Source organism: Gavialis gangeticus, unplaced genomic scaffold, assembly GCF_001723915.1.
Source record: "Gavialis gangeticus isolate Ggan-Ray unplaced genomic scaffold, GavGan_comp1, whole genome shotgun sequence".
NCBI classification, from domain to species: domain Eukaryota; kingdom Metazoa; phylum Chordata; order Crocodylia; family Gavialidae; genus Gavialis; species Gavialis gangeticus.
In genome coordinates, this window is record NW_017728998.1 from 38327342 (window position 1) to 38335740 (window position 8399).

Below are 8399 nucleotides of genomic sequence, written 5' to 3' on the forward strand. Positions count from 1 at the left end.
ATGGAGAATTCTGTCCTTCAGCTTTTTCTTTGAGTTGAACCAGTGCAACTCCTGTGGTATGCAAGACTTGCTTTAACTCTCCTTTCATTACTTTTCATTTTTTAAGTCAGAGGCTTAAAGTTATCAAAACAAAGCATGCCCACTACTTTCACAAACAAATTTTTGCTTCCCTTTTTTCATTAAGAAAGTTGAAAACTACAGCAAATAGCACACCTTAAAAGCAAAATACTAGACACTCTGTTGCTTCTCTGACAATTATTTTCTAAGAATATTTTTTTTAAAATTGCTAGTATACTAGTCTTGCAAAATGTTATTTCATAGGCACATTACTTCTGAAGTTACTTATTAATGCCTGGATTTCCCCATAGCACTAAAACCTAGGTTGCAGTTGTCTCCTTCTTCTTAGTTCTGGCATGACTTTGACCGGTTGAATCCCCAAATATGTATCAGTAATCAAAAGGTATATTTCAGTACAGGAGAACCTGTTTGGAAGAATTCTTCTCATTTCTTCTCTGCTTGTTTTATCTTTGCTTGAGATGTGAATAATTCATAGGCCTCTGTCTGCTTTACAGTCAAACGCATTCTGTCCACCCAAGACTGTTCGACTTTGTGATTTATTATTTAATAATTTGCAGGGCTGCGCTGTTGTAAGGTGAGCATTGTGACTGCTTGCAGAACTGTTACAATCTGGTCTAGTTAGCTGTCCTTTCTTTCCCTCTCTCCAAACAGCAGCAGTTATTGATTTTTTTACAAACCTCTGCCATGTAATCCCACAGCTGCTGATCTCAAAGCTGTTACTATAAAGTAAAAGTTGGCCCTTCTTCTTGAAAACAAGAAGTAGTGTTTTGATTCCCTTTTTTTTTCTTTTTTTTCATCAATTGTGTTTTTCTGGTTTTTTTATTTTATTTTTTGCCTCCTTTTGTGCCTTAGTCAATGACAATACGTGGGAAGTGCCACTGGCTTCTCTTAAGGATGAAACTGAAAAATGAAAGCCTTTGGGGAAATACATGCTGGTACTTTTATTACACCTGTAAAAGATGCCTGTATGAAACTTTCCAACCTTTGAAACTTTTCCAATGGAAGTTGAGCTATTTTATCCATTATTTTTGCAGCAGTTATATATGGTACTGTTTCCTGATAATGTGATGCTTGACTGTAAATCCTGCTATGTTACTAGAAGCACAGAGTGGGTGAAAGAAGAGATCCAAACAAATCCAGTTACTCATTTTTCCTCTTAAGATTTACTAGGTTATAACACATATCAGGTTTACCTCAAAATACTAAGTAGTTTGCGATTAGAGCCTGACCCAAAGCCCACTGAACCGAATGGCTTCCAGCTGGCTTCAGTTGACTTGGAACTGGGAGTATGTTATTAATTGAGAGTACAGATTTTTAAGAAGATTGGCCTTTGGAAAGTTTGTTCCCTCCTTTAGTTAACTGAATATGGAATTGCAGTCTATGAAGACTAAGGATTCTAGCAGGCTAAAAACCAAGAGCTACTTCATCTCATTGTGATTCTATTCCACCCTGATTGAATCCCAGAAAATCCAGTAATGCAACTGCTATTAAAACAAGCTTTCATCTCAGCCTTATGAATAAGTCACAAGAAAGCACACCCACCTTTTGCATTAACAGTTTTCAGGGACCCTAGTATGGCAAAACAGGATTGCACCTAAGCACTTAAGTCTACTTAGGCATCTAATAGGTAGAATCAAAGCTGGATTCAGAATTTACTATTTTTCTGTTGCCTCTATGGAAATGTTGAATTAAGCATTTGTAGAATTACTCTCATAACCCTCTGTTTTTCCTTCCTTAAACGATGTCTAAGTCATCCATCATCCCAGTATCTGTTTGCTGAATATAATAGTTAACATTCACATAGGATTGTCCAAAATTGAGTTTGTACCTTGGCTGCTGTAAGTGCTATACTTTGGATTAATGCTCTGTCTTTCTTTTTGTTATAATAACCTCATTTTCTGTTATGTCAGGATGATATTTGCAAAAAATTGACTGTTGCGAAACTCTCCACAGGCAGCTAGATCTGGACAATGATCCTGAACATAAAACAGCTTTTCTCTGCTTTCTCTGAGGAAATGAAGGAGGGAAAGCAGCAGAGTAAGGACCCTGTACTTCAGAAAATCAGACTTCAACTCACTCAGGACAATATCCCCTGGGAGGACTGGATGTATTTTAAAGAACCCTTACTGATGGTGAGGAACAAACTATGTGGATTCAAAGGAAGACTCGCAAGTATGGCAGAAGATCAGTGTGGTTTAGCAGGGAACTCTTCGGTGAGCTAAAACACAAAACAGAAGCTTACAAGCAGTGGAAACTTGGACAAATGACTAGGGAGGAGTGTAAATGTATTGCTTGGGCATTACCAGGATTAAATCAGGAAAGCCAAATCACAACTGAAACTGCAGCTAGTGAGAGATGTGAAGGGTAATGAGAAGGTTTCTACAAGTATGTCAGCAATAGGAGGAAGATCAGGAAAATTGTGGGTCCCTTACTGAATGGGGGAGGAAATGGTCTCAGTATGGTAAAATGCATCATCTTACATTAATATTCCTGTTGAGGTGCCAAAGACACAGAGCCTCCAACATGTAAAGGACCTTAATGATTAGCATAGGTCTGACATTGGCACTGTAGTCAACAGGATGGCCCAAAGCCATTGTGCACTACATTCTTGGTGGCATTTTCCTAATAAAGAATTGAGCTGTGCCACCTTTGCAAGTTGAAGTTTCCAAGTCATCTCCCCTGTCTGTTCCAAGCTGAATATTATACTTTGTCTTGTTTGGAGGAAGAGAGCACATGAATCTCTGTGGACAGATCCTCAATTGAGAGGAAGGAATATAGATAAATTTCCTTCTGATATCTTCTACTGAAGATTTTTAGAATTGGTAGGAAGTCCAAAAGGACCTTGGCTGTGACTATGGGTACTGCAGTTACCTGCAGATAACCTAAGATTTTATATTTATAGCATTTGAAGGTCTTCATAATATTTAAGCAACCAGGATGCACAAACAGTTATATCCTGCTTTTCAGCACATCAGCAATATTGACTTTGTGGTAGATGTTAAAGCTGATTAGTTCATTAATTTAAGAAATATTTTCTCAGAGGATCTGATAAGTTACTTGATAATAATTTAAGGGAAAACGTAAATTAAAACCTCTTCCCTTGAATAGTGACAAAACTGTACCTAAGCCTCTAGTGAGATACTGTTGCCCAGTTCCAGGCTGCCTTGGGCAACTGTCTCTGTCTCTCCAGGGTGTACATAATTTAGACAAATCCAGCTGCTTAAAACACACCCTAAGCCCTTTTAAAAAAATATTTCCCATCCATTGCACTTCCCGTTTAGAAATACCCCTAGTCCAAGATTCCCATCAGATCATGCAGCTTGAAAGGTCTAATGGCCCAGACAAAGAAGAATGCTTTAACTTGCATAATACTTTTAATGATTCTCTGGGGGCAGTTACTGCATGGCGTCTTTAACTCTTTTACAAAGACTTTCATCTTGGGTGCTTATACATACGTTAATGATCCCTAATGTGCAAGCCATTAGCACCTTTCACCATAATCTCCTCCCAGTGTCCATTTAGATTACAGTAATGGCCACTAGTAATGTACAGTAACAGCTGCTAGTAATGATATCATCATAATGACTTCATTGAACCTACTCAGTGAGATCCTGATATATGGCAATCACATCCCCTTGCATATACTCCCTTAACTCAAGGAATGCATATATCTTCCCCAGCAACCTGAACACTCATCTTTCCAAGATATGAACCTCTTATATATATATATAGTTTTGAGCCTTTCTTTATATATATATATATGTGTGTGTGTGTGAAGTTCATATCTTTGAAAAATACTGGGGAAGATATATGCATTTGTATATGGATATACATGTCATATATATATGGTCTTCATACATGTAAAATACAGTGAACACAAATATTTTACTCAAAGAAGCAAAATGGTCAGCAAAAACTGTTAATATCTTCATCTGTTTATTTAAGTAGGAAAGACAACGCTATTTAGGAAAGCAAATAGGTAATAACTAGGGCATTTTTACACATGCTCTGAGGATAGTGGGGGGGGAAGGGTGCTTCAATTTCTAATTAAAGTGCCTGGATCTTCTCATGTATCAGTGTCCCCATGTTTCAAAATGGCAGCAAGGGAACTTTATCTAAAGCTCATCGAATAAGCTTTTATTAAAAAGCCCCCGCTGCCATTTTGAAGTATGGGGACGCTAATATACAAGATGCAGAGGCTGGCTGGAGTGTGCTAATTAGCACACTCCAGCAGACTTGATTGATCAAGTCTGCTCTGACTCTCTGTTATTACAGTGAGCTAGAGCAGCCTCCTGGCTCATGTACAGGCACCCCACTACATCCAAACAAAGCTGATAGAGAGGTAGAATTTTCTCTTACTCACAGGGTCTAATTTCCTTTGTACTAAGGCCATTTTATATTGCCAGAGAGGTATACACAAGCCTTTGTATATGGAAGAATCAAGCAGCAGAACAGTATGATGATGATCAGTTCTGTGACAATGGAATATAATACATGGAAATTCTTTTTACCATGCTCAAGCAAATAGACTGACTGAAGGCAAGAAGGCTATTCACAAGTAAGCTAAGTAAGAGTTGGCTCCATGTGTCAGGTGTTTCACTTGTCTAATTCTACTTTTGTTTCATATACTTATGTTGCTCAAAAATAATTTATTTTAAAATGCCATTTTCTTTTAAGCAGCAGTTAGCAGAACAAAGTAAAAGACCTAAAGCAGGTTGCGTAATGACAACCCTGGGAAGATACCAAACTATCTTTTAATTCTTGTTTCATTTTTGTTTTTATATTATAACATTCACAGAAATTTAGAAATTATTTTGTAATTAATGCTTGTGGGTTGCATTACCGCTCCTCATTTGGGGAACGGTAACTGTCCCTTGCTTAGGTAAGAACAATGCTCTGTTGCAGTATGACAGATTTGCTGTTGCCTTTTTGGAAACAAGCTAGGTCAAGTGGAGCCAGATTATGTCCCTTATTCAAAACCTGTCTGTTAATTTGTGTAATTCTCTTGAGTTCAATGGGATTAAAATCAGGCACATCCTTACATACCTTGCTGAATCAGAATTTCCACAAGGTGCTCTGAATACCCAGGACTCAGAACTTTCAGTAGAGGTGATATCTTTTATTAGACCAATTAGATATTTGAAAAAATATCTTTATGTGCAAGCTTTTGGGTGCTCACACCCTTCTTCAACCATAGGAGAATGCAAAGATAGTAAAATTTCTCCTAGGTGGAAATGAAAATTCAAATTTGAATTTTCATTTCCACCTAGGAGAAATTTTACCATCTTTGCATTCTCCTATGCCTGAGGAAGGGTGAGTACACCCAAAAACTTGCGAACAAAGATTTTTTTTTGCAAATATTTAACTGGTCTAATAAAATATATCACCTCTACCAAGAGTTCTGATTCCTTTTCCCTGTAGACCAATATAGCTACAACATGTATCCCTGAACACCCAGAACAGTTGCAGAAGTGATATTTGTTGAGCAATCAGCATTTTGAAAACACTCTGTGGCTGTGCCTTGACAGAAGCACATGGCTGCAGAGCACTTTAAAAGTGTCTGATCATGTGACAAATTAACCTCATTTAATGAGGGTTCAGATGAAGGTGTTTCAAAATGGAGTACCTTCATAAACTCCTGTTTGTCCCTGCATGTTAGTAGGGCTGGGTTGATTCAGCCCAGGCTAGGACAGCCCCTCCCACCCCAATGCTGTCTGCAGGATGGGAGGTGGGGTGTAGGAAGGGAAGGAGTTCTGGTCTGGGGTTTGCCCAGCCTACACTGGAGGGGAGGGGTGGGTGGATTGAGGCTACCCCAAAGAGGTGGGGCTCCAATCCACCCACCCCTCCTGTCCAGCACAAGCTGGACAAACCCCATACTGGAGCTCCACCCCCCCCGCCCTTACCTATCCCCCTCCCATCCTGCAGACAGCACTAGAGGTGGGAGGTGCGGGGCTAGGAGAGACATGCAGCCTATATTTGCTGAATTGTCTCCAAAGTGCACCTTGATTTCCCCTTCCTCTGCCTCCCACCCCGTTCCAAACAGTGAATATCTGTTGGTTCGGGGTGGGGTGCGGGAGGTTGTGATGAGTTACAGTGGGGAGCTGCACCTCTATGCCCCCAGTTTCTTCAGTGTTTAGTAGGTCACAAGGCTGGGCTGTTGAGAAAATGCCTAATTTTTTCAATTTCACCCCAACATTGAATTAATTCTACCCCCAGAAAGATGTGGACTGCTAGATGATACCTGGTAGAAGTTATGTAGAGGAAATAGGGATCTCATGATTTCTAGACAGGTCTAGGAATTCAGTCAATGTACAGAGACACAAGCTATTTCAAACTAACTAAGCTTTTGGAATTTTTTTTTTCCTTTTCAAGCTACTGCATTCTTTACATGGTAAGAGTACCTTCATATATCAGAACCTTCTTTTCTCTATTAGATCTGCTTGGTAAACTCCCAGTACTTGATGCAGTAGCAGCTAGTATTCATGGTATGCTCTCAGAGATGGATGAATAATTAATAACAGAAGTAAATAACTGATCATTAAACAAGTAAATGTTTTCTTCTGTAACTGATAATGCAAACAGTTTCTAGGTTATATTACACTTTTCAGTGAAGGCTTCCAAACATTATCTTCAATACATACAAAAACACTTCAGATGTTTCTTTCATACAGAATGGTAAATTATGTTATTGCTTTTGTACAATATTCCCAATGCTTATTGCATATTCACGTGTATACATCTAGTGCAATGTTATTATGTTGTTCTGATTTTCTTTCTTCCCTCCATTCACACCCCCTAACCTCCTGTCAACAGTTGGAGAAGCTGTTAATACTGTATTGTATATTCATTATCCCAGCTCTTTCTTTACAAATATCATTATAACATCCAGCATTTGTAAAGTAAATAATTAAACATTTTAGAAAGTCTTATAGGACACAGTAATCTAACAGATGAAAGACAATCAGAAATGTGAAAACCAAATAGAAGAACATGTAATATGTATCTTTAAAAAGAGTTTTCATAAAATAGTGTTAATGTGTTAATCAACCATATTTAAAATGCTAATTAATTTTTTACTTAGAGACTATTCATAAATAATTGAATGTCCTATTTATACAGAATTGCTTATACTTTACTCAGAAATGTGTGGAATTCAGTCTGGTCTCGGGTTATGATGCACAGTTTTAAGATTCACTGAACTTTTCTTGCTTTAAATAATGCAATCATTATGATTACTAGAACTGTATTCAGTTATATTTGCTAATCAAAACTTTGCAATTGACCTTTTATGCCCTGACAACCTTATGCATCATGTTTTTTCATGTAATAGCAAAGTATTAGAAACTGCAGTTATAATGTATTTAGTACTACTGTATTGTACCATGAACATCATATGGAAGTTAAAGCATTCAGTCAATATGTTTAAGGACCAAATCCAGCTGAGTATACCTCATACCAACTATACATGCAGTGGGATTAGCTACTTCCCCTCCACCCCCGCCTCATCTGAGGCCCAAATTTCCAAACAACTTCTCACTCAATCCTTTTTGGAATAATCCTACTGACTTCATTATCAGGCTTTTGAAACTATAACATACTTTTCCCATTTCCTTTTTAAGGGTTCAACTTTACAAATGACAAATGCCACCTATAATAACTACTTATCTGAATAATGCCACTGACTACTCCATTATTTCTGCACGTACTAGTATTTGCAAAATATAGATTAATTATTTGAAATAATGCATCTTAGGGCTAGGGACAGACATTACACACAAAGTGGTTTAAGTGATCAGAAACTGGTTTAAACCTGTAACAGAACAGATATTCAGTACACATAAACCAGTTTGAAAATGGCTGAAACTGGTTTGAGATAAAACTGGTTGAATGTAGTATCAGACTTAACTAATTTGGGTCAAACCAGTTTATGCAATAGTTTCATAGTTTCTAGGGTCGGAAGGGACCTGAGCAGATCATCTAGTCCGAACCCCTGCCACGGCAGGAAAGAGTACTGGGGTCAAATGACCCCAGTAAGGTGGTCATCCAACCTCCTCTTAAAACCCCCCAGGGTGGGAGCCTGCACCACCTCACTTGGAAGCTGGTTCCAGACCCTAGCCGCCCTGACCACGAAGTAGCGCCTCCTGATGTCCAACTTAAACCTTCCCTCCGCCAGCTTGTGACCATTGTTCCTGGTCACTCCTTGCGGCGCTCGGGGGAACAGGGACTCCCCCAGCGCCTGCTGATCCCCCCTAACCAGTTTATAACAGGCCACAAGATCCCCCCTCAGCCTTCTCTTTTGAAGGCTGAACAGGTTCAGGTCC